Source organism: Lemur catta, chromosome 13 (assembly GCF_020740605.2).
Source record: "Lemur catta isolate mLemCat1 chromosome 13, mLemCat1.pri, whole genome shotgun sequence".
Taxonomy (NCBI): Eukaryota; Metazoa; Chordata; class Mammalia; order Primates; family Lemuridae; genus Lemur; species Lemur catta.
Window position 1 is genome coordinate 38,559,062 of NC_059140.1, and position 25,705 is coordinate 38,584,766.

General features: G+C 36.0%; 1 long non-coding RNA gene across 1 annotated transcript; it reads right to left on the reverse strand.

The window, feature by feature from the left end:
* Nucleotides 1-25,523, reverse strand: LOC123648958. The gene is made up of 3 exons (XR_006738847.1): nucleotides 25,504-25,523; nucleotides 18,310-18,359; nucleotides 1-53 (listed from the first exon to the last, which is right to left on the reverse strand). It is a non-coding gene; the product is annotated as an uncharacterized LOC123648958 (long non-coding RNA).
* Nucleotides 25,524-25,705: the final 182 nt, after the last annotated feature.

Genomic DNA, 25,705 nt, shown 5'->3' on the forward strand with positions numbered 1-25,705 from the left:
TCAGGCTGCAGACATTGGGTGCCATAAATCCAAATCTTTCATCTCAGGAACTGCTATTAAAGGAGATATGTTTATCAAAGCCCAGATCTTGTTGATAGCTTACCTGATTGAATGTTTCTTGGAGGTGAAATATTCACGTGGGAGAATCATCACATTATTCAGAAATATGATTACCTTTTTGCAAATCTAGTGCTGTTTCATTTGGCAAAAATTAGAATGTTCTCCTCATACTCTCCTACCCTCCCAGTCACCACCTTAAATATTGCTACTCAATTTGATTTCATCATGAAGACACAGAGGAATAAATTTTGGGTTTCATACTGTAAAGAAATTGTAATAAAACACTCTACTGTTGCTACTAAATTTATGCCATTCAAAGGTGACAACCTTGTCATCTGTTTCAAAATACTGTGCTCAGTCTCTTAAACAATGTCACATAAAATGTATGCTAAAGGGGAAGAAGAAAATTCATTCATCTTATTTGTCTAACAAAGGCTTCAGTGATTATAGCAAATGCTGAACTAACAGGTATTTCTTAGGGGGAGGGGCTCTTCACACTTCCAAACTTACAAAATTAATAAATTAGGAAAAGTATTATTTATATTTCAAAGGAATTCTTATTTCTTTAATATATGTGTTCACTGAACCTCTATTCTGCCTCTGGTACCTTGCATGATTGCATTTCATTGACAGAACATAAATTACACCCAAAATACCAAAAGCAAAGGAGTCTGGGAAATGAGGTTCTCAGGCTTCCAGCCCTTTGATACTGGGGAGAGTATAAAAAAGAGTGGAAATAAATCCTGATCGGAGATACACACACACACACACACACACACACACACACACACATGAGGGCTATCTGGAAAGTATTCAGGCACTGTTAATATAAGGAGAACACACACACAGACACACACACACATCTATATATAAAATATATTCAAGTGAGATATACACATGCATATCTGATAATTTGAGCAGAGGGTTTCTTTTGCTCCTTATCAAGTGTGCTATCCTGAGGCCACACCATACACAGAGTGTTTCCTGCATAAAATTATCTATCTATCTATCTATCTTTTCTGTAGAGATGGATATAACACTGCTTTGTGAAAGGTCAACCTTTGCTTTACTCATGAAACTTCTTTCAAATGTTGCCAGAGTTATTCAGCAATGCATAATTCAAACAAACAAAAAAAGATAAAAAATAAGCCAGTTAAGCCTGGAGATTCAATTTCCCATTTATGAATAAGATGAAGAAGCCTTTTTCCTAAGACTTTTTCTAGGGCAGCCAGCTGGCTTGCATTTTATAAGCCAGTTCCAGCATGTGCTCTTGTGTTTTCATCTGAGTAGTCTGTTATTTGGCAATATTTCTTGAATATTCACCCTAAAGGGAAACCACAGTCATGTCTCTGGATGAACATACATCCTAGTTTCCTGAGTGTTTATTAAGCAGCAGAAACTTTACATACATTTATGTACATCAGTAAAATAAATATTCAAGATAAATATTATTATCCTTACTTTACCAAAAAAAAATTAAAAGGAAAAATTAAATATGTTGAAAATTAAAAGGAAAAATTAAATATGTTGAAAAACTCAAACCCCATTCTAACTGCTATTGATGTAGAAACACAAACTTATCAATAAGTAAGCAGAGAGGGGAGCTGGGTAAAAGGTAGGTACACATGAAACCAAAGGTTGCTAAAGCAGATAAGTTGCTGGGTTCTTTTTAAAAAGCAAAAAAATAACAAAACTCTTGCACTTACACCTTATTACACTTCAAACAATATGTCTAAATTAACATCATTTGTGCTTTCTAACATGCCAATTTCCTTTATCAATGGACAGTATTATGCACTAAATTTTTGATACCATACACATTAAAGCTCCAAGTTAATTAAGAACCATGACTATATAATCACTTTCAAGGAAACGTTAATGTCAAACAGTGGCTCCATAGCTCTATAATAACAAAGAATTGCTGTGATATGACCAGAGTCCATAAGACTCAGCTACTGCAAAACATAAAGTTCATCTTGCGTGGTATAATTTGCTTAACTTTGCCCACATACACACAGAGAGTAAATTTTGAATCTTTTGAATTTTTAAACTTTATAGATACTAACACTCCCAGCTTCCCACCATTCACTGAATTTACAGACTGGCACAATAAATCAATGATCAAATTTTCAGTTACTCTAGTTTTGTCAGACTGAGAGTAGACCCAATCAAAACAAGTAGGAAATTGAACAACAATCTGGCAGATAAGAAAACTAATCTGGAAAACTTAGGCCAAAATCACTTGCTCACAAGCTGGAATTTTGCACAGCCTCAGCTGCTTTCTTCATATCAGCTATATCTCCCAGCTTTAGTTTCCTCCAAGGCCTTTAATTCTTTGAAAGCATGTGCAATATCAAATATAGAACCTTGCCTTGAATGTAAGTATCAACTTAATAAACAAAGTAAAGCTATTTTTAAAAGCAAAAATTGTTTCTTGCTTAGAAATGATAGCAACCAAAAATTTTTTTTTAAGAATAAAACTTTTAGAATTTTTGACTCAGCTTGTCCAAGCAATAGTCTATTACCCAAATTTCAAAAGACTTGCTCATTTCTCTTCATAGGTAATGGCAGTTGATGTTACTGAGTTCATGTCATTTAGGTTCTAAGCAAATCAAAGACCTAGTTGTGGTGGTCTATCACTCTACCTGCTTGCATATGTCACCACAAGACTTCAGCAGGACTCACAGCCACAGGACAGTATTCCTTTGTCTCTTTAGCTTATCTCTATAGCTTTCATTTCTAAAATGAAAAGACTGATATAAATTTTCTTTGGAGTTCTCTTCAGCCCATATCATTAGGTAATTTTCAACAAGAATTTGACTACAAAGACAAAATAACAAATAAAACAAAATAACAAATCCAAGCAAGTAAAACAGGAATAAGGTAAGTTATTTTGGTGTCATATAGATACAATTTTAAAGGATGATTAGCCAACTACCAACAAGATGGAATTTCTATCATTGAATTTTATTGCCCACCAATAACCACCAAGCATACTTCCAAGTGGAATAAAACATGGTTTAGCTAAAGGTAGTAATGGATGCAGATCTCATGACCCAAGGTGGTAGTTCTTAAATATCTTCATTCTTGCCCTGGATCTAGTTATTATAACCATATTTAATATGACATCAACTCAACTTTGGTCATGTACACACAGAGAGTAAAGTTTTAATCTTTTGAGTTGAGAAAATAGCAATTCTCCATTAGTCAACTGACAAGATCCTTCCTAAAGCTATGATCTAAGTCAGCTCAGGGTGGGTAAACAAAAGCAAGAAGGGATGACCATAGGGCCGTGCCACAAATCTAATCATATGTTTTACTGAAGGACCATACTAAAGCTACTGGAATTAATTCCCTCAAAGGAGTTCATGATTATGACATATGTTAAAAGAAGAGTGTTCCTCAAAATGGCATTACCTGGAAGTCACTCAAGAATCACTCAGTCTCTTACTCTTTGAACTTTCTCAGTGACTAAATCTTAATGTAATTATCTCCATACAGCTATAGGTAACTGGGCATACACCTCTGAGATTTAATCACCTATATTATTTTTGTATTATCATTAATTGTTATGTACCTGCCCTTCATCCTCATTCAACAAGAGCAAGAACTATCTTATTCTTTTTCTTTCCCCACAGACCTATGTCCTCACACTCACAAGGGGCATATTCACTCAATGGTATTTTATAAACAAAAATTCCAACAATCAAAACACATATTTTAACTGCTTTTACTTCTTTTCTAATCTCTGCAGTACCCACTTTAAGGTTCTGTATATTGTTTCCTATTCATTAACGCCACCAAATCTCTTAATATGACATCAAGAAAAAATATGTAAGCAAATCTAAAGATTTTTCAGATTAGAAATTTTATTTCAACATGCATTATAATTGTCAACCTCCTTTGTTCCAAATACGAACTTAAGCAAGTGACATTTACCTCCAGTTCTCAAGGAAATATCACTGCATGAATTTTTAAAGCCTGAATGTCATCTACACATAAGATTTGAATTCCCATTATTTAATTTTCTAGCATGAGTCTTGCTCTCACAGGCTGCTAATTATCTCTTCTGTGCATGCCCTCTTTCTCCTAGTAAACTGTGGATTTCTGAAGGAGCAACACTTTGTTCCTATGGACTCACAGAGACTGGTATACTAAATGTTTGTGGATGATTGGATGTATCTTATAAGCCATTCTGGTCTAAAATTCACTTCAATAGAATAATGGCAATTACCTCACCTTAGTGATTACAGCTCTACTTTCTCTGGAAAAATGAAAATAAAAAGAAATATGAAAACGTAAGGACAAACTTTGAAAAATACTATAGCATACAGAATGGCATTCATACACCATGATTAAAATCACCCCGTTGTTGAAACTACTAGTAAAAGTGCCAAATTATAAGGTGACATTTTGTAAAACCAAGTTGATTTTTAGTTCACTAAAATGCATATTACCTCCCCAAATGAATTCATACAGAGTTCATTCTGGTATACAATGTAATATACTCTTTCACAAAAGCAATGCATTTGGTGCTGTGCTACTGGACTTAGAGCAGAAAAGATCAGCAAAGCATTTGGGCCAAGATTTGGAGAGTCAGACCTGATAGATGCAGCCACCATTTTAACATGAAAAGAATAAAGAACCTTATTTTTTAGGAGCCCAGTGGGTCTGTGGTAAATAGAATAATGACCCCTCACACACACACACACACACACACACACACACACACACACATACACACACACAAATATGTCCACATCCTAATCCCTGGAATATGTGAATACATTATTTCATGTGACAAAAGAAATTTTTCAGATGTGATTAAATTAAGGATCTCGAGATGGGGAGATTATCCAGGTGGGCTGAATGTAATTACAAGGGTTCTTATAAGTAAAACTAGGAGGCAAGGGTGTAAGAGTCGGAGAGGGAAACATGAGGGTGGAAATTACATTAGAGCAATGCAGTGTGAGAAGGATTTGACTGGCCATCGTTGGCTCTGAAGATGGAAGAGGCTACCATCAAAGGAATACCAGCAGCCTCTGGAAGTGGAAAAAGCCAAGGATCAGATTGTCTCCTAGAGTCCAGCTCTTAAAAGGAACACAGCCCTGACAACATCCCGATTTTAGCCCAGTGAGACCCATTCCAGAATTCTGACCTTTAGAACAATAAGTTAAAAACTTTGTATTATTTTAAGTCATAATACTTGTGGTAATTTATTACAGCAGCAATAGAAAGCTAATATAAAGTCACTAAACCCTCAAAGCTCTGGTCCAAACACTAGACAATCACATTATGATAATCACATTGAAAGAATTACTGCACAATTCATATCTAGAGGAAAGTCAATGTTGGAAGGAAGGAAGGAAGGAAGAAAGGAAGGAAGGAAGGAAGGAAGGAAGGAAGGAAGGAAGGAAGGAAGGAAGGAGGGAGGGAGGGAGGGAGGGAGGGAGGGAGGGAAGGAAGGAAGGAAAGATAGATATGGATGAATCAAATTCAGCAAGTTCACACAAATATTGGGGTTTCTCAAAATTTAAGCCTTGTAAAGATTTTGTAGAAATGCGTTACTTAGAAAAGAAATGTTATAAAGCATAGTAATACCAATTTTTTAAAGTAAAGAAAAAAATTTTTTTGAATTTTACCAGAAATGAAGTGAAAAAAGTGTGCAGATAAACAGCCTTGCTCTATAGATCAAAGCGTTGTAAACAGCAGACTGTGATCTCTTTAGGGGCATGTATCAAATTTTATTCATTTTTTCCTATACTCATGACTCAGGAGAGTACCTAACATAAAGTAGACACTTAATAAGTATTTGATGTGTAAATAAATATAAGCTCTAAAGAAGTAGGTTCTAGAGAAGGAGATAGAACTACAAAATAAAAGGTGATTCATTCATCTATTCTTTCAACAGATATTTATTGAGTGCTGACTTTGTGCCATGCAATAGAGTAATAAGAAAAATATTATTCCTGCTGTCATGGAGCATCAAAAATTCTTCAGCCCTCAAGTACCCTCCAACTTTTAAGCATCATTGAACATGATTATTTCAGAGAGAGACTGCTTTAATTTCACAGATTACCATTTCATTGTGTCAGGCTTTTACGTTCTTAAGAATCTAAATTATTTGAGGCCAGGATTTCCTTATTTCTGACTTGTGCCAATGAATCTAAGTTATTTTAAACATCATTTTCAGACTCTATTAAAAAAAAAAAAAGCTCCCCAGTTTAAAAGCAGTTAATCTTCTAAAGGAATTCCCCAGGCTGCAGCTCCAGAGCTTCTATCTCTCCCAAGTAGCTGAGACAAATTGAGAAAATCCAAGGAATACAGTAAGAGTGGGTATTACAAGTGCAAAGATAAAATGGAAAGGACTTTAAATTAATGAAAGAAGTGTGATTAAAATTAATTGACCGTCATGAGTAGGAATAACTGAGCTAGAGGACATATTCTCATAGACCCCCCAGTAGGCAGGGACTTTGTGACATTTGCAGGCTGCAGTGAGCAGTGCTGCAAAGTATACAACCTCAATATATGAATGAACACCTGATGATCAGGGCCTGAGCCAAATTCTTCCCCAAAACAACCTGTTCCCTAATTTAATAAATAGCATACCCAGTGTGAGCTCTAGAGACATAGAGGGCTCTAATCCACCTCTGGCTGTAGTGTTGGTGGAGGAGACAGGCAGAGATTAGGATTTGGTTAATAGTTTAGTCATCATTTCTTTAGTTGACCAACCTTTGCACTCACTGGCCAATAATCAACAGCTAGGAACTTCAGATCTTCACCGCCTGTGGCAAATGTAAGCAAAGAGAGAAGCAGGGTGTTGCAATACTGTATAGATTTAGAAGGAAAGGCAAAAGGGGAATTGTTACTTGTAGTATCTAGTGACTTTAGCTAGACTAAATTTAAGACCACTTTTTTTTATTAATTAAAAAAGTCTTGATTGTCAGCCTCAGGAAAATTTATGAAGTGGACAAAATATTTTTGATCCTCCCCAGGCCTCTTCTTGGCTCTCTCCCCTGCCCTCTTCCCCTGCCCTGCTCCAGGGCCCTTCCTCCAAGGCCCTTGCTTCCTGTGTCAAATCTTGCTGCAAAAGGCCCCTGCTCATGGGAAGTACAGGCTCCATTAATTCCTAGCTGACCAGAAAATACTCTGATCAACAATTGTGCTATAATGGTTAGCAGCCTAAAGCGTTCCTTTTAAGGAATCCTGCCCTTTAATATGGAATATATGGAGACCTTTCTTTAGCCTCAAGAAATACAATTTAGCACACGTGATTCTCACCAAAAAGGCTTCTGAACCAGCAGGAGCTTTATTGTAAGTTTGATAATGGCCACCCCTCTGGAAATCCTGTCTATGCGGATGTAACACACCCAGGGGTCAGACAAATAGCATCATAGCATGCAGAGATCAAATCATGTAATAGCAGATTCTCTCTATTGACTTGCAAATGAACAAGATGTCAGCGAAAGAATGAAACTATATTATGCCATGTGCTGCTCTGGTGTGTTTATTTTTTACTGTATAACAAGTTCAATTTTGGAAGACTCAACAAAACATCCCAAAGGTGTTTGTTTCATGCTTCTGTAAAGTTAATATTTTCCTGCTTACAGAGATGTTCTTTTGTCCTTGGAAAGCACTCAAACAGAATTTCACTATAATATGACCAGCTCTGCCAAGGGTATATTTTTAGTTTTGTTTAGCAACTTTAGTATATCTCTATACCAGAACTACCAAATTCTTAAATAGATTATATGCAGCTTTTTTTAAAGAAGTGATACTAAATAGTTTTTTTTAAAATGCAAACTATTTCAATGCTGTTGCTACACATAATATTAATATTATGCTGATCCAAGACAAACCAGTTAATTAAAAATTCAATTCGGTAAATAATTTCTATAATATAAACAGTATCATCTTTCTTATAGCCATTAGGGTAGCAATGGTGCATGTGACCCAAGGTTGACTCTACAAGCCCTGGAAGAAGTTCATTAGAGGGGTAGGGTTATTTAGGTGGATGGTTTGTCAATATGTCCAAAGCGACATATATAGCAATTGTTTTTATGATGACAAGCACTGTAACAGAAGTAAAGGCCTGAAAAAGGCAAAATGTTTTATGAGTTGTCTCTCTAAAACCCCCAAAGTTTTTGGGAATTAAAACCTGCATTCCTTCCCAGAGGCCAGTAATCAAATGGGCAAGAAAATGTTCTTTGTTGTTTGTTTTCTAGTACCTTAAGCCACAGGAGCTGGCTCAACAGAATTGTCCAGACAAAGGTCATGAGATCATATTCACTGGAGATAAGGTCCACCAATACCACCAACTATGGTTAAACAACAGTAGCTCGAAGCCACGACATGTGGCAACGGTCACATAGACTAGAGCCCAACTGCCAAAAACCTCCCCTTTAAAAAGTCCTGTATTTCTGCTTAAAGGCAGCATGGTGGTCTTTTGAGACCCTAGTCTGCCACCCTCCTCATTTGCTGGCAAATTAATAAACTTCTTTTTCCTTTTCTTTAAATCACTTGTCCTCATTTTTCATTCTCACTGATCAGGCCTCAGGGACAAGTACCAAACTTTTGGTAACAGCACTAGAGAAGCTATTTTAAAATCACAACTGGGAAAAGATAAAAACATGGACTATAATCATTGTGGCTACTGCCTGTCATTTTAGATCTATTCTTTTGTTGGTTGCCAGTGGCAACAAGAAAATTAAGCTAAGGAAATTTTAAGCAAATAAATATTGCTCTGTACCTCACTAATCATATATTCTGTTGCATTGAAAAGTAGGCAAGTTCAATAGAAACCAATAATCTGAAATATGAATTTCTTAGAAGAAACTTTTAAAAATCTTAAAACAATAATCCTCAAGCACAAAGATTAGATTATTGGAGCCATAATAAATCTTTCTGCTCTGCAGCATATGAACAGTGAGATTCACCTTTCTAGTCCTTATTAACATGGGCAGAGATGAAATTATATACCCAGTATTTGAACCAGCAATTGATCTGAGCTCTAGCATTGCTGATTATAGTCCTGCAGGCTTTGATCATTTGAACACACTGAAAATAAAAGGCACTTTGAAAAAAAAAACCTTAATAAAAAAATCTTAATGTCACAATAGCTAAACCTACTCTTGAGTATTTATTAATACTGTGCCAGGCACTGTGCTGGATGTTTACATATCTCAACTCATTTAATCCTCATGTTTATGCAGACAGATCTTCTTTTTTCTTTTTTTTTCATGGGCAAACTGAAATTCTAAGAGGTTAAATAATTTGCCTAAAGTCAGACCAACAAGGGAGAATAAGGCCTAGTTTTATGCAATTTCAAAGACCTTGCTCTTTTTGCTCTGCCACAGTGGTTCTCCCAGAAAATGTGGAAAGTACTAATCATTTATAGCATCTTGTATTATAGGGTCAAGGGGGGCCTCCTATGTGCCAGGCACTTTACATACATTATTTCCTCAAAAGCACACTGTAACCTTGTGAAGTAGGTATTTAGAATATTGACATACAAACCCATTAAGGGACTTAATCAAGATTACAGAAATACTAGGGGGGCTCAGCTGGCATTTGAAACCAGATCTGTCAGACTCAAACATATGTTTCTTCTGCTCTCCCATCCCTCCTCCTACAAAGCGGAGCCTTTGGATAATTCTGGTATTGGTGGACTGAATAAAGATCATCTGAGATGAGGCTTTCTTACTGAATATAGTTAGGCTTCAGAGGATAATATTTGACCTATGGCATTGCCAAACCTGCATACATCACAAATTGCTGTATAACAAAGTTCTTCTACATTTTCTAGTTTTCATTAGAGACCACAAACTTCTTTTAAATTTTTTTTTCTACTTCTGTTGGGTATGTCTGGTCAGCAGTCTGAAATGTTGGTTCTTGGTGTGCTCTTGGTCAAAGAATGACCAGACATACCAAAAGCAAGGTAAGCACGAAACGAAGTTTATTGAGGAGAGAAAGATAGGATTACAGAGCAAGAGCAAGATACAGGTTTACAGAGTAAGAGCAAGATACGTTCACCACAGAACGGTAAATGGGCCTCTTGTTGTAACAAAAAAGGCCTTGGTTATGGTCTGGGTCTCATTTTATGGTGTCTGGATTCGGCCTTCCTGGTGGTCCAGACATCACCATGAACTACTTTGATGGACAGTTGGAAGTTATATAACCTGAGTCTTATTGTGGACTTATGGATCTCCCATTAGCCTCTTGGAAGGCCCATTGGTGGGGGCAAACTGCAATGTAGATTTAAGCTAATGACATGATAATGAGCCTTAGGTTGTCCTAGGTCACCTTCCAGACCCTATTGTACTTTGGCATTCTTTTGCAGTTGGAGGGCTATGTTCTGATTTTCAGATTCGCAGGGTGTTCCCTCCTCCCCTAGATGCAGCAAGTGCTCCGGGTGCTTGTCTTCGTCCCCAGGAGGGCCAGAATCCCTCCACTAGCCACCTAACAATTCTATTGGCATTTTTAAAAAAAGAAAAGAAAAAGCACAATGGAGCAAAAATAAAAATGCTTTGGTCAAATGGCATAAGAATAAAATGTTATTACTTATTTGTACCCTATAAAACTTTTTTTGAGTCTTTTTGAATGTCACTTAAAAAGAAACACTAAAAAATTTCAAATTTAAATGGAAACTAATACCAACAATTCATTGATCAAATCGCCCAGTTTCTTTTTTTCTGGGGGTGGGGGACAGGGTCCCACTCTGTCGCCCATGCAGGAGCAAAGTGCTGCAGTCATAGCTTACTGCAACTTCAAACTCCTGGCCTCAAGCCATCCTCCCACCTAGGCCTCCCAAAGTGCTGGAATTATAGGCATGAGCCACCTTACCCTGCCAAACCACCATTTTCTATAGACCAAGTTGTAACTTTCTTTTCTTTTCCTCCAGCTTTATTGAAATATAATTGACAAATAAAAATTGTAAATATCTAAGGTATGCTTGATGTTTTGACATAATGTATCAAAACCTTGTAAAGGTATATACCTTGTAAAATGATTACCACAATTAAGCTAATACCCTGTGACCAATATCTCTTTCAATCTATAATGTGCAGGGCATTTGCAAATTTCCACAGCATGTTAAACTGAAGTAAAAACAAGTAGACCTCTCTTCTAGACAGTATTCACCTTGAGACCTCATCTTAAGACCAAATCCAGACCTAAAGTGCCCAAAGGAACTGCATTTTGAATAGAGTCTACATGGGTTAGTATATTTCTGGGAACCAACAAAGGTAAGGGCAGTGAGGAATCAAGTAGAGGTTCTTATCAACAGTGCTAAATGGGCAAAGAGAGAAATCATAGCATAGAAAAGCAATGGGCACTTCCCTATTTTGAACAAATAAGATTATACTAATATTTTCTATTTTGCAACATCTGTACACAGGCAGAAAGGCAGTGTTGACAAGACCCCTCATGTGCTTGGTGTTTTCTACAAAGACCTGATGACATTGTCAGACGTCCTTTCCCTTCAGAACAGTGATCCTTACATCCTCAATCCACTTAGCTCCTTTCCTGACCTTTGGCTTTATTAAATTTCTCTGTAGTTTTTCTTCAATTTTGTTGATTTCTACTCTTAGCTTTATTTCTGTCCTTCCATTTATTTTCACTTTGCTTTTCATTTTCTAGTATCTTAAGACAAAACCTTAGATCACTTATTGTAGATCTTTCTCCTTTCCTAATATAAGAATTTAAAGATTTAAATTCCCCCATAAGTACTGTTTTTGCTGTATCCCACAAATTTTGATGTTATTATTTTATCATTCAATTTAAATTATTTTCTAATTTCCCTATTATTCCTTTGATCCATGGGGTTATTTAGAAGTATGTTGTTTAATTTCCAAAATTTGGAGTTTCCTTAGATATGTCATTGTCATGGATTCTTAATTTAATTCTGTTGTGGTTAGAAAAGATACTCCATATGATTTTTATCCTTTCAAATTTATTGAGGCTGGTTTTAGAGCCTGGCATAATGAAAGTACCATGTACATTTTAAAAGAATATGCATTTTGCAGTCGTTGGCTATAGAGTTCTATAAATACCAATTAGGTTATGATAGTTGATAGTGCTGCTCACATTGTCTACATCCTTACTTGTTCCTTTGTCTAGTTGCTCTACTAATTAGTGTAACAGAGTAGTCACCCCTCCTCCCATAGATATGGAAGATATGGAAGCATAAAATTGAGACTGGGGAATATGTAGCAAAGGGAATGAATGGCTTGAAAAAAATGGCAAAAATATTTTCTGTCTCTTTACCCTTTCCCCAGTCTTTTTGGGCACTGGCCTCCCTGCATCCCTGAGGCAAGGAGAAGGTCTTTTGTTCTTTGTGTTACCGGAGGTAACACAGGTGGGCCAGGTGGGCAGAGGTCACAGGCTTTGTCTTTGGCAGAGATGGGACCATTGGAATCATTAATACAGTATCCTGGAACTGAGGGTACCCCCTTTAAAAGCTTTGTATTTCTGCTTATATTTAGAAAATTTGGATTTTTGAGATAAGAGTATACCATTTTTCCTCCTTTTCCAGCAAAGTAATAAACTTCTCTTTCTTTCTCTTCAAACTACTTGCTCTCGTTCTTCTGATGCAGCCTCAAGGACAAGTGCCGAGCTTTCGGTAACAATAGTGAGATAGGGGCAATAAATCTCCAAATATGATTGTGGAATTATTAGTACTATTTTTTTACCTTTAATGCTCTCAGTTTTGTTTCATGTATTTGGAGGCTCTGTTATTAGGTACATGAACATTTATAACTATTATGATTTCCTGATGAATTGGTCTTTTGTCATTATGAAATATTCCTATTAATCTCTAATGATACTTTGTCATAGAGTCTGTTTATCTGACATTAATATAGTCACTCTAGCATTCTTATGCATACTGTTTGCATGGTATGTCTTTCTAGGTCTTTATATTTAAAGTGTATCTTTTGTAGGCAATAGGTAATTGGGTCTTGCTTTTTTAAATCTGTTTTGACATTCCCTGTTTCCAACACTGTCTTGTAGGACTTTCTGTAATGAAATGTTCTATATTTGCACTATCCAATGTGATAGCCATTTACCCATATTTGCTTATTGAGTACTTGAAATGTGCCCAGTGCAACTGAAGAACTGCATTTTAAATTACATTTAAATTTAATTAATTTAAATTCAAATAGCCACATGTGGCAGTGGCAGCCATACTAAACAGTACAGGTTTCATTCATTAACATTTCATGTAATTGTGGATATGGTTGGGTATAGGTGTGGTACAATAAAAAATATATGTTTGGTTTTTGTTTCTGGTTTCTGGTATAGAAGTCCTAAAACTCTTGGAATTTTCTGAACAACAAGTGCTAATGAGATGGCCCAAGGAGAAGAGGGTGGCCTAGATAGCTTCAGGGTGGGGGCTGGTCACCAGAAAAACCAACCACTTAACTGGATGGCTGAAAATTTCAACCCCTCTAATGCCCTCCTCACCTCCAGGGAGGGAAGGGGCTGGAGAGTGATTTTGTTTAATTGCCAATGGCCAATGATTTAGTCAATCATACCTACATAATGGAACTTTGGTAAAAATCACTAAACAACAGTTCAGAGAGCTTCTGGTTGGTGAACACAACAATGTGCTGGGAGAGTGGTTTGGGGCCACCCCCACCTTGTCCTGTGCATCTTTTCCATTTGGATGGTCCTGTGTTGTATCCTTTGTAACAAATCAGAAATAGTAAGTAAAGTGCTTTCCTGGGTTCTGTGAGTCATTCTAACAAATTACCAAGCCCGAGGAGAGGGTCGTGGAAACCCCAGAATTTACAGTTGGCCAGGAAGAGGTGTGGATAGCCTGGGGACCCTATTTGCAGCTAGTGACTGAAATGGAGGCAGTCTTATGGGACTGAGCCCTTTAACTTATGGGATCTGCTGCTAATTCCACCTAGATAGTGCCAGATTTGAATTGTTACACCTGGTTGGTGTGGGAGAATTGGAGAACTGGTTGTTGGAAAAGCCCACACAATAGGTCTACTATTTTGGTTATTTTCTGTTTTATGTCCCTCTTGAGTAATTTCTATTGATCTATCTCCAAGTTGTCTGACACTTTCCTTTGCTATATGAGTTTTAATTCCATTGCACATTCCATTCCTCTCCTCTGTTATTTGGAAACATATTACTCACTTTTCAATAGTCAGGTCAGTGGTTTTCAAGTCTTCAAAGACTTTCCTGAATTCCCATAAGTGGATCTGACCATTTCCTTCCTTGTTGCCCTTATTATAGCCTACACATTTGTTTCTCCTGGTACCACTAACTTTATTATTAGGTTATAGCCCTGTCTCTTCCTCTTAATTGTTTATGTCTTATTCATCTTTGATCTGTCCTCCTGAGGCTGTGATCTGTTTTTCTAACACTATGATTGATTCTTTTTTCAGAATCATTTTCTAAAATCTCATGATAAGATCCATTAGAAATAAAACCAGTCCCTAGAATAGAACTTTTTCTCTGCATGGACTGGACAGATGTTAATAATTCTATTCTCCAAATTCATCTAACTGAAAAAAGTTATGAAAGTAGCCCCTCTCAGAAAAATCCCTAACAACAGCACATCCTTTGTCAAGACAGTGCCCTGTTGCTATTAGATTGAATTGAAATCCACAGCAATGGAAGTAATTTAATCAACTAAAGGGATTCTGGTTTCCAGCAAAGAAGAGTCTATAGGATTCCCTCAGAAGCTGTAAAAATGAGCAGCAAAATATTTGGTATTCACTAGGGAGACAAAACAACCTGTTGATGTTCACTACACCTATTCCTAGGACAAATTTCCTAGCCCATCTGAGCATACAACAGGGTGTAGTAGAAAAAACAAAGGCTCTGGAGTAAAACAAACATGGTTTTCAATCCCAGTTCTGTTTACTAGCTGTGTGGCCTTGAAGATGTTATTTAGTCTCTTTGCCTCTGCTTTATCTATAAAATATCAGTAATGGTACTTAATATGTGCCATTGTTGTAAGTATTTAAAAGTATATATTTAAAACACCTAGCAAATTAAGTTTACATTGAACAAATAGAAATAATTAATATTCTTATTTCTATAAGCATCATTATCATTATTTATAGCATAAATCTAGTCAAGTTCATTGGAAACAATTTAGGATAGATTAAGGCTTATTTGGTAGCTACCCCTTGCAATATATTCTGTTTTGCCTAAATTCATGTCTGAAAGTGTTATTCATTCCAGCTATTCCTAGGGAATAAATAAACCTCTGAGAAAGGAATTTCAGACCAAAAAACATTATCCAGGACCACATCTCAACAATAGAAATTTACCAAGCACTGGACACATATAATTTAATCCTTAGAACAACCATTTAAGATGGAGGCTATAGCAAATGAAGAAAACAAAACCTTTGAGAGGTTAAACAACTTGCTCAAGCTCATACGGTAAAATGCAAAGCTGGGATTCAAAGTCACATCTCTGAAGTCTTCTCCTTTTAATTACCACTCACTACTGTTCTCCAGATGACACAAACCCTCTGTGCTACAGTCCTCTCGCTAGTGCTCCTGGATGCCAATCCAGTGTTTGCACCTGCTTAATAGCAAAGCCGACATGAACCAGAAAAGAAAGTGCCTTGACATCCAGAAACCATGTCATTTTAAAGGTGCTACAAATTAAAGTGTCTGATAAAGCAGGAGGCTACCAATATTGGTAGGCATTTGCAATCCTGACATTAGGGTTAGCTTTTCTTCCAAACACTTTGCTATGGTTTTCATTAACACTCTCAAGGGCTCTCCTGATGGCGTTGCCTCTACCCCCCATTTACCAGTGGAGAGAGCATAGCCAGCTTCTATCCACAGACCTCACCTACAAAACAGTCAATCATCCTCAGAGCCAGCAAAGGGAGAGGTTCTCTGCTTCATGATCAGAATCCTTTCCATTTTGTTGCTTCAGTTTTATGAGTAGAAACTTCAGTATTAAACAACAGATATTGAGATCCATCACAGAGATCACATTTGTAAAGACATTTGAGGACAAGAAGCCAACTTCTCATCTGGGGACTTCTGAACTGAATTGAAACATTCTCTTCTCCCCAAAATGACCAAATTTCTTGAAAATGGTTTTGTGGTCCTTATGAAAAATAAATACAAATATAGCTCCTAAAAGGCATGCTGAAGCAGAGCTATAGTCAAAGCAAACATGATTTTAATTAGGCTTTTGTTTGCTCAAGAAAGGTATACTGGTTTAATTCCTAAATTTTTGGAGCACGTGTGTGTCTAAGTGATATGTAATGGAGTTTTAAGATTTAAGCTTTAATAAACTATTTTTGGAAAGCTATTATTGTGGTGATCATTTGCAATTAATCAGCTATTTGGAGAGCCACTAATTTCGACAGAATTCCTCCATCTCTTGCTATGAATAAGGTTGCCCCTAAACTCCCCCTTAGCACATAAAAAGCCGAATGTGCATGTATATGTGTATGCATATGTGTGTTTGTGTGTGTATGTTTGGGTATATGCATGTTTATGTGTATGAGTGTTTGTATTTGCATGCATGTGTATGTGCATGTGTTCATATGTATGTACTCCTGCAAATATTTTAGAAAAGAAAGAGAATTCATGTTCTGTTAGACTCTGAGTTTAGCTAATTCTTTTTTTTCTAGTGGTTCACTTAACACAAAATAAGAAGGGTAGCTCAAAAAGATCAGTAGAAAATTCACAGAATGTCCTAAAAACTAAAATGTACAGGCTCAGGGCTCAATTGTTTGGTTTCCAAAACTCAAAAAGATCCTATAAAAATTATTTATAGATTACAGTATAAGGAGTAAAGGAACTAATCTTTTTAATGCACTCTCCTTGAAAAATAAAAACTGGGCTGGGCATGGTGGCTCATGCCTGTAATCCTAGCACTCTGGGAGGCCGAGGCAGGTGGATCGTTTGAGCTCAGGAGTTCGAGACCAGCCTGAGCAAGAGCAAGACCCCGTCTCTACTTAAAATAGAAAGAAATTATATGGACAACTAAAACTATACACAGAAAAAATTAGCCAGGCATGGTGGCACATGACTGTAGTCCCAGCTACTTGGGAAGCTGAGGCAGAAGGATTGCTTAAGCCCAGGAGTTTGAGGTTGCTGTGAGCTAGGCTGACGCCATGGCACTCTAGCCCGGGCAACAGAGAGAGATTTTGTCTCCAAAAACAAAAAAAGAATAAGAATAAGAAAAACTGACATGGATGTTGAATAAGGTATAAATCAATAGTATGTAATCATTTTACATCTTTAAAGCTAGGCAGAACTGGTACTGCCTTGATTAAGAAAGATAAGAGGACACTTGCCCCGGCTAAGCCAAGTCAGAGAGATTACACCTGCCCAGTGGGTGCCTGTTCCTAATTTATCCACCCAGGAGAAGTACTTTTTCCAAGGTCCTGTGGAGGCTGGTTTTGGCCTGATGAAAAGACCATATTCTTCATGGAAAGCATTTTCTTTGTTTAAATGTAAATTTGCTTGTGCTTAATTTCTTACATGTGTCATACGTTCAGCAAGCATTTATTGAGTCCTGTGACTATGCCAAACACTGATACAACCTAGAACAAAACACAGCCCCTGACCACAAGAAGATTTTAGTCTAGGGACCATGGAGATAGTAATCAGATTACAAAGCAGTTAATTTTAGCCCTTTGTTGGGCTCTGTTCCTTAAATTACTGTGACTGTCAAAACTGAAGATGGCAAAATTAAGATCTGATAGAAAATAGGGGATTTGCAAGGATCTCATTATTTCCACAACAAACCAGATTCTCCCATGTTAAAAACCTGCTCCAACAGTGAACATTTCTCATGATTAATTTTATTCAATTATTCAGAAAACATTACTGTATCACGGGGATCTGGAGAATTGTAGAATTTCATCAATTGTACCAATTCCACAGTTTGTGGATTCTAGAATTAGTCTACCTAGGTCTAATGAAAATCAACCTTCTGTTAGTATTAATATATGACCTAGGTCAGGTTCCATACCTCAGTTTCTCATTTGTTAAATATGGATTATAATAATACATTTACCTTACAAAATTGTAATGAAGATTAAGTAAAATAAACATATAAAGTGATGATATGTTAATAAATATTCTATATTTTCTGCATAATTTTTAAAGTTTGCAAATCTAATGTTACTGGCAAGTTTGAATTTAATTGCTTTGGGTTGTTTGGGGTTAGTTTTTTGTTTTGTTTTTACTCTTTTATTCCCCCTTGGTTTATTTTCAGATTTTCACAAATCTCAAAAAAAATTTTATTTACCTCATGAGCCTCTCACCAGTATCACGTAGGACAGGGCTGATCTTCTGAACCTGTAGAGTATAGAGCAATATTTTACAAATATTGGTTCTGAAGTCATATGGTTCTGAGTTCAAATTTGCCTCTTCCACTCCACAATTCTAATGCATCTGACATCAGGATCAATCTTAGAATTAATGTGTATATATAAGGTCATGTTTCCTTCTCTCCTGGAAAAGCTATTGTTAAACCAATAATGTTTTGGTTGATGTTTCGAGTTTTGAGTAGGGTTTTTTGGCCTTGCTTTATTTTGACATGTATGGTGTCTTCATATTTAGGAAACATAGGAATTTGTGTAATGGTAAACAATTTATTAAAACTCCATAAGTCAGTGTTTCTTGATTTGTAAACTATTTTACTCACAAACCTATTTTTTAAAGTTGATATAATATGAATAAATGAAATAATGCATATAAAGTTCCTGGCATAGTTCCTGGCATGTAGTAAATGATTTATACATGTAAGTCATTAATAATTTGTATCTGCATTTTGCAGAGATGTTAAAATATAAATAGATTCCCTTTCTCTGCAGTAAACCATAAGCCAGCCCTGGAAGGGTCTATGGTTGGAGGAGTCATTATCACTATCTTTTTTAAGGGACATACAGTAGAATACAGATCTCAAATTTTAGCATTTGAATATAGGTGGGAGAGTGCTATAATGTGATGGCTATTTTGACAACATGAGTGTGGAATCCAAGACTTCTAGACTGAGGCCTGGAGGATGAGCACAAGTTAGCCAGTTAAACGTAGGGAAAAGAGATCTGCAAACAAGAGGAACAAGAGGTGCCAAGTCCTGAAGGTGAGAAAGAGCTCTATGTGTTAGAGGCTAATCAGTGTTATTAATTAAGGTTTATTGTATTTATAGAATACATTATATTAATATATTTGACCATAAGTAATGAATGTACTTCTTTCAAGCTTAGGGGAATCATTTCTAACTCACAGATCTTTAGATTCTTAAAGAACTTGGGAATCAAACTCTTTCCTTTTTGAGATAAGGAAACCAAGTCTGGAGATAAATAAAAGAGATGTGGAAGAAATATTAATAGAACATAGCTAACAAAATGGGCATCTATAATGCATCGGGCAAGTGACATTATACACATATAGTAGATGAGGAGGCTGTGACACAGAGATATTAAATAACTCACTCAAAGCCATAGCTTTAGTAAGAGCAGAGCCAAAATTCAAATCCAGACCTACAATCCTCCAGAGACTCAGATCGTTTTTCACTATACTCCTATGGAATTTGTATGTGTTCGTCTACTTGTGAACTTATCTCCACAATGGCATTGAAACTGTTTGTGTGTTAATTTCTGCACTAGTCTGTAAACTTCTTGGGAATCTTTTTCTATTTGCAAGCACATTTCCTGGCAGATGGATGAATCCAACAAGATAGCAGATGGGTGAATGGATGGATGAGTATTTGAGGGTCTATCCAATTACCTTTCAAGAGTATTGTGATACTCTCAAATATATTTCTAAATCTAATGAATCACCTACATTCCAAAAAGTCACTAAGTAATCTACTATAATTTTAAATCAAAAAATATAAAACTGTGAATTGTTCTGAATAAAGTAATAAATGGCAGAACCAGGAACAGAAGTTCTCTCTCTGCAGCAAGTTCCTTGCAGGCACAGTTCATGGCCAATTCTATCTTTTGTTCCTAATATTTGGCCTCTGAGCATATTTGGTTGGCATGCATATACTGAAAGTCTAATCAGTCAACAGTTCTGATTAGAGTCATTTATGGCTAGCCCTTTAAGTGACAGAAAACAAATCCAATTCTGAAAATAATATTATCTGGTGGATAAACAATTCTAGCCTCATCCTTAGAGGAAGAGGAGAACTAATGTTTTACCATACAAAGAATTTTCATTTACTGTATTCATACAGAGATTCTAATGATGCTATCAGACATTAAATTAAATGTTCATTATAGGCAGGAATGATCGGAGAAACATCTAACCCCTGGTACATATAGGCACTCACTAGTCAGAACATATGTTATGGGCCACAAGAAGGATGCCTCAATACATCAGAACAGATATCAGTGTACATAAACAATCCAATGCACTTTGTAGGGCCCTGATCACAGGTCCTTGGAGATGAGAAGCAGAGGTATGATTGATGAGAAGCATAGAAAAATTGATAAGAGGAAAGAGCACCATAGAACCAGACCACAACATGAGGGCTTGTTTTGAGGAATAGGATAAAGCACAATTTCTTGAATTTAACCACATAATCTGTATCAATCTTATAGCAAGGCACAAGGGTTACTGAGGATATGGAGAATGGATCAGCTTGCGTATTTGGTGCTGAATAACCCGAGTACTGACTTAGAGATATTGACAAATGATGGGATTTGTCCAATAGTGTTTCAGGTGAAACCAAACCTCTAGGTAGAGATTATCTGGTTCAGCTGTGAGGAAAAGAAAAAAACACTTCTGACCTTTGAAAGAATATCATATGTGTTAGCAGGGCTAGCTAGCTTCCTTTCTTTTTTCTCCTTTTCTTTCCTTTCTGTGTGAATTAGCTAGAGTCAGTTTCTGTTGCTTATAGAGAATAATTGATACAATAGATAATTTTCCTTCTTCTTGACACAACATCCTTATTAACTCTGTCTAATCTTATCAGCTCTTTGAACAACCCATTGCGTATTCATTAGGTATTTGTGCAGATGTTCATGTAATTTTTAGGCTTAGTTCTAAAGTATTTCAGTGAAAGATAATGGAGAAAAGTTAGTAAACCTTGGCAATATATTTTCCCCCATGACTTTATAGTGAAGAGTCCATCATTGATTATTGACCATTGTCAAGTTCCAGTGCTTTGTCTCTCCACAGATCCATTCCTTAGTCCATGTTCTTTTTTTCTCCCAGAAATGTCCTTTCTAATATCTTTACCTGTAGAAAGCATACTTATCTTTAAAGGACTGATTTAAATATCAGTTCAGCAAAGCCTTCCCTATTTCCCAGGATAGAACTAATCATCTCACATCTGTGCTTCCTGGCAACACCACTGCTGTTGGAACAGTGCCTTGAACTGCAGGTAACTGGGCTTCTCCAAGGATTCCTCCTGGGTTACCCAGGGCTAGAGCAAATATTAAAAGTCATATTTTATGACTCATTGGCATAAAGATGAATATATTAATATTATATATTAAAACATTTACTTTAACCTAAAAGTTCACTTTTTTCCTTCCAATTTCAAAAAAAATTAAAACAATTTCATGAACATTTAAAAGTATGCCTTGGCATGGTGCCCACTATGTCTAACGGGTAAGTTGTCCCTGCTTGGATGTGCTCTCACTTGGACATTATTCTCATTTATGCAATCCATAGTTTAAAGGGGTTTCTCTGCAGGAGGACAAGACTGGTTCCGGAAGCTGGTGATAAGACAAACTTGAGGTAAGGTTCAAATGATTCAACTTCAAGGGGATGCTCTTAAAGGAGACTGCTATGGTTGGAGTTTGTCCCCACCAAAATTCATGTTGAAATTGGTCCCCAATGTGGCAGTGTTGGGAGGCGGCGCCTACTGGGAAGTATTTGAGTCATGGGGGCAGGTCCCTTGTAAATGGCTTGGTGCCACTCTCAATATGATGAGTGAGTTCTTGCTCTGGCAAGACTGGATCGTTTCGGGGAGGGGGGGGTGGTGGTGGTATTGGATTAGTGCTCATGGGAATGTGTTGTCCCTCAGATTTTGTCCCTTCACATGTGTCCACTTCCTCTTTGACTTTTTCCACTATGTTATAACTCAGCACAAAAGCACTCACTAGAAGCCAGGGCAATGCCCTTGAACTTTCTAGCTTGTAGAACTATGAGCTGAATAAACCTTGTTTCTGTATAAATTACCCAGTCTCAGATATTTTATTAAAGCAATACAAAACAGACTAAGATGAAGGCTTATGTTTTTTCCTAATTGAATTATTTCAAATATATAATGATTCTTTTTTAAAAAAATTCTAAACCCATTGACAGTTTGCTAATTAAAAGTTTTCTCCAAAGAAAATTTATCCAGATAGAGCCAGGGCTACTCTAGGCATTAGGAGTCATTCGTTTTGTTTGAGGACATACCAATTTAGAACAATATTTGAGTTAATCCAAAATAAAACAATATCTTTTGCATGATGCTTTATAATTTACAAAGCATTTTCACATTTATTATTTATATGATCTACACACCAAACCTGAAAGGTTGGTATCACTTATTTTTCATTTGACATGCAAAAATAAACCAACCTTCAGACAGATTAAGTGACTTACCCAAGGTCAAACAATTGGTAGTATAGGGTCTAGGACCCATGCTCAGTTCTTGTAATTCCAGAATTTCATATTTTTTTCACTACATCACACTGCCCATAGAAAAAAAAGCATCTATGAAAATACATGCATTAAAATGCTGAATTCATACTCTGAGTAGATTGATGCTCTTTTAGAAAACCTAATGGCATTTCTGGAACTGTTATTTTGTTGTGAGTTTAGTTCTAAAACATTTGAATAAGAAGGCTGACAAAATTTATTTTCAGTGGAAGTCAAAACTAAACAATAATTTTAATACATGAAATTCTATGGATCATGAATTTTGGTCAGAAGTATGATGAATATGTCAGAAATATATTGATAGGAACATATGTTTTTAATTTCAAGTTTCAAGTCTTTGGTCTTTAGTTCATTAAATTTCCCTCCTCTTTTATTCTCTCTCAGTCTCTTAAGTCTACACTTTTTGGGTAAACAAGCTAAAACAAACATGCCTTTGAGAGTTTTCTTTCATCAACTCTTTAGCTTCTGAAAGGGGTAATTTCCTCACAAAAGAAACAAATGGAAGGAAGAAAATGACATTGAGCAAGTCTGATCTTGAAAAAGGCAAAATTCTGTAAAGCATGAAGATTAAATCATACATTATTTAGAGAAAAAGTGAAGGCTTATTAAAATTAGTTGGCATAGATCCTCACTCTTCACAAGAAAGTTGGACAAAACAAAGAATGAGACTTCAGAAATTTTAAAAGGACATGTGACTCCATGTCACACAATACACAAATTGACTATTTCAAGTATAAATATGATTATAGTTTTCACTGTTCTAGGAGATAGTCTAACTGATAAGAAATTATATTAAACTAAGTTTGCAAAGTCAGGATGTAAATAATTGAATAATTTAATGTGCACATGACATCTCAGTTAAATTCCATCTTGGTTACCCATAGAAGAAAGGCTGGGGTAGGACTTTTCTGGTATATATTAATTAATATTTTTGAAGTCTTAAAACATTTATATATTATTTTACTCAGGAATAAAGATTACATTCATTTAACTTTACAGATGTCTTGATTTTATATATCTTACATCTTATTCACTTCATTTGCAATATGCATACAAATAATAATACTATATGCTTTTAAATACACAACCTAATTTTGTTATGTATTCTTCAACTTTTTGGGTGAATAAAATACATATTTCAGGTGCTACCACATTTCAGGTGCACAGATGGCTTTACCTACAGCAGACATGCTAACCAGAAACTCCAACCAAATGCTGCATTACACCTGGCTCAACATAGCAACAAAGCACTTGAAACAATGTTTGCACAGTGTATGTTCCTTATACTCAGGCAATTTGTTGCCATAGTAGTGAATTTCATCTGAAAATCTAAGAATGATATTTTCACCCCATACTTTATTGACTGACAAATAGAATAGACTCCCAAATTTGGATAAACATTATTGGAACTAAGAGGAAACAGTCAATACAGATGGGATGCTCAAAGGGCGGATGGGCTTTGGGGGATACTTTTAATAACAATTACGGAAGGTCTACTATGGGTCAGGTATGTGTTGCACTAGGGATATCAGGATGAAGATCAGACAACCTCTAACTTCAAGAAGCTCAAAGAGACTATCATTATCTTATTTCCAAAATCTAGCACACCGATTGGCACATAATAGGTGCTTAATAGATCTTTGATGAATCAGTAGCAGGTCTGCTTATTATTGCAAAAGCTGCCACAAACATAGACATAGACACACAGGAGCTCCAAGCCAGAGGGTCAGAGTAAACAAAAGGACCAGGCATGAGTGGTATGAAGGGGATAATAATAGGTGTGGCTGGAATTAGACAACATGGAAGAGAAATGTGGTGTGGAAAGTGTTCTTAAAGTGAAAGAAGAAAAGGAAAGAAAAAAAGCAAGCTAATGAAGACATAAGAAAATTAAAAAATTTACAACATTTACTTTAAAACTAAGAACTTTGACTTCACTGATAAATACACAATTTGTGTCAACTTACACAAAATATAAATTTTGAAACAAATTTTGGAGACTTTAATTATGACTTGCTATTAACAAATTATCAATATTTTAAAACTTCCATTTTTTTAACCACTTGAGCTTCTATGCTAAATAATGATAGACCACTAAACATTGTTCCCATAGTATTCCTTAAATAGCTTTTGAAAGTAGTTTTTTTAACTTAGGGAAGAATGTGAGAGAATTGTCAAAAATAAAATTAATAAAGTACACACTTTAGGAAAAACTACCACTCACATAATTTATGACTATTCCACAAAATTCTTAGCTTAATTTTTTTTCAATTCTACTTTTAATAAAATTACACAGCAATAAGTACTAATGATTCACATAAGTCTACTGAAAATACTTCTTGCATCTTCACAATAAACTTTTCATCCATTTGAATTAATAGAATTTCTGGAATCAGAAATACAAGCCAGTCAACAACTTGACTTAACTGGTAAAGTCTGACAAAGTTCAGAGAGCAACTGGCAAATTAGACAAAGCAGAGAATGTAAAAATTTTTTATTTCAGATCTCAGTGACATTTTGGCTATTCTTGAGTTGTTTTCTTTTTTAATTGAAAAAGCATGGTAAATCTTAAAAGGACAATTTCTACCTAGCTTTTATGAGATATAGGCATTGTTAACTACTATATTCATACATGACTCTAACAAAGATTTCTTCATTCTTATAGCTGAAATGTAGCCAACTATTTAAGAGTTACCTGCTGCTAAGACAGCTTTGAGCCTTTATCATTGCCACTAGAGACTTTTCTATCATAAAAACCTGACGATGTTCAAAGCCCTTTCAAGAGGTCCTGACTTCCCAATAAGATATATTTATGGCTGGCACAATGGTGCACACCTACCTATAGTCCCAGCTACTGGGGAAGCTGAGGTGGGAAGATCTCTGGAAGACACGAGTCTGGGGCTGTAGTCCACCATGCTCATGCCTATGAATAGCCACTGCACTCCTCCAGCCTGGGCAACACGTCAAGACCTTGTCTATTTAAAAAAAAAAAGATATTTATGCTTTTTTTACACATTAAAATAATACAGGCATAAGACATG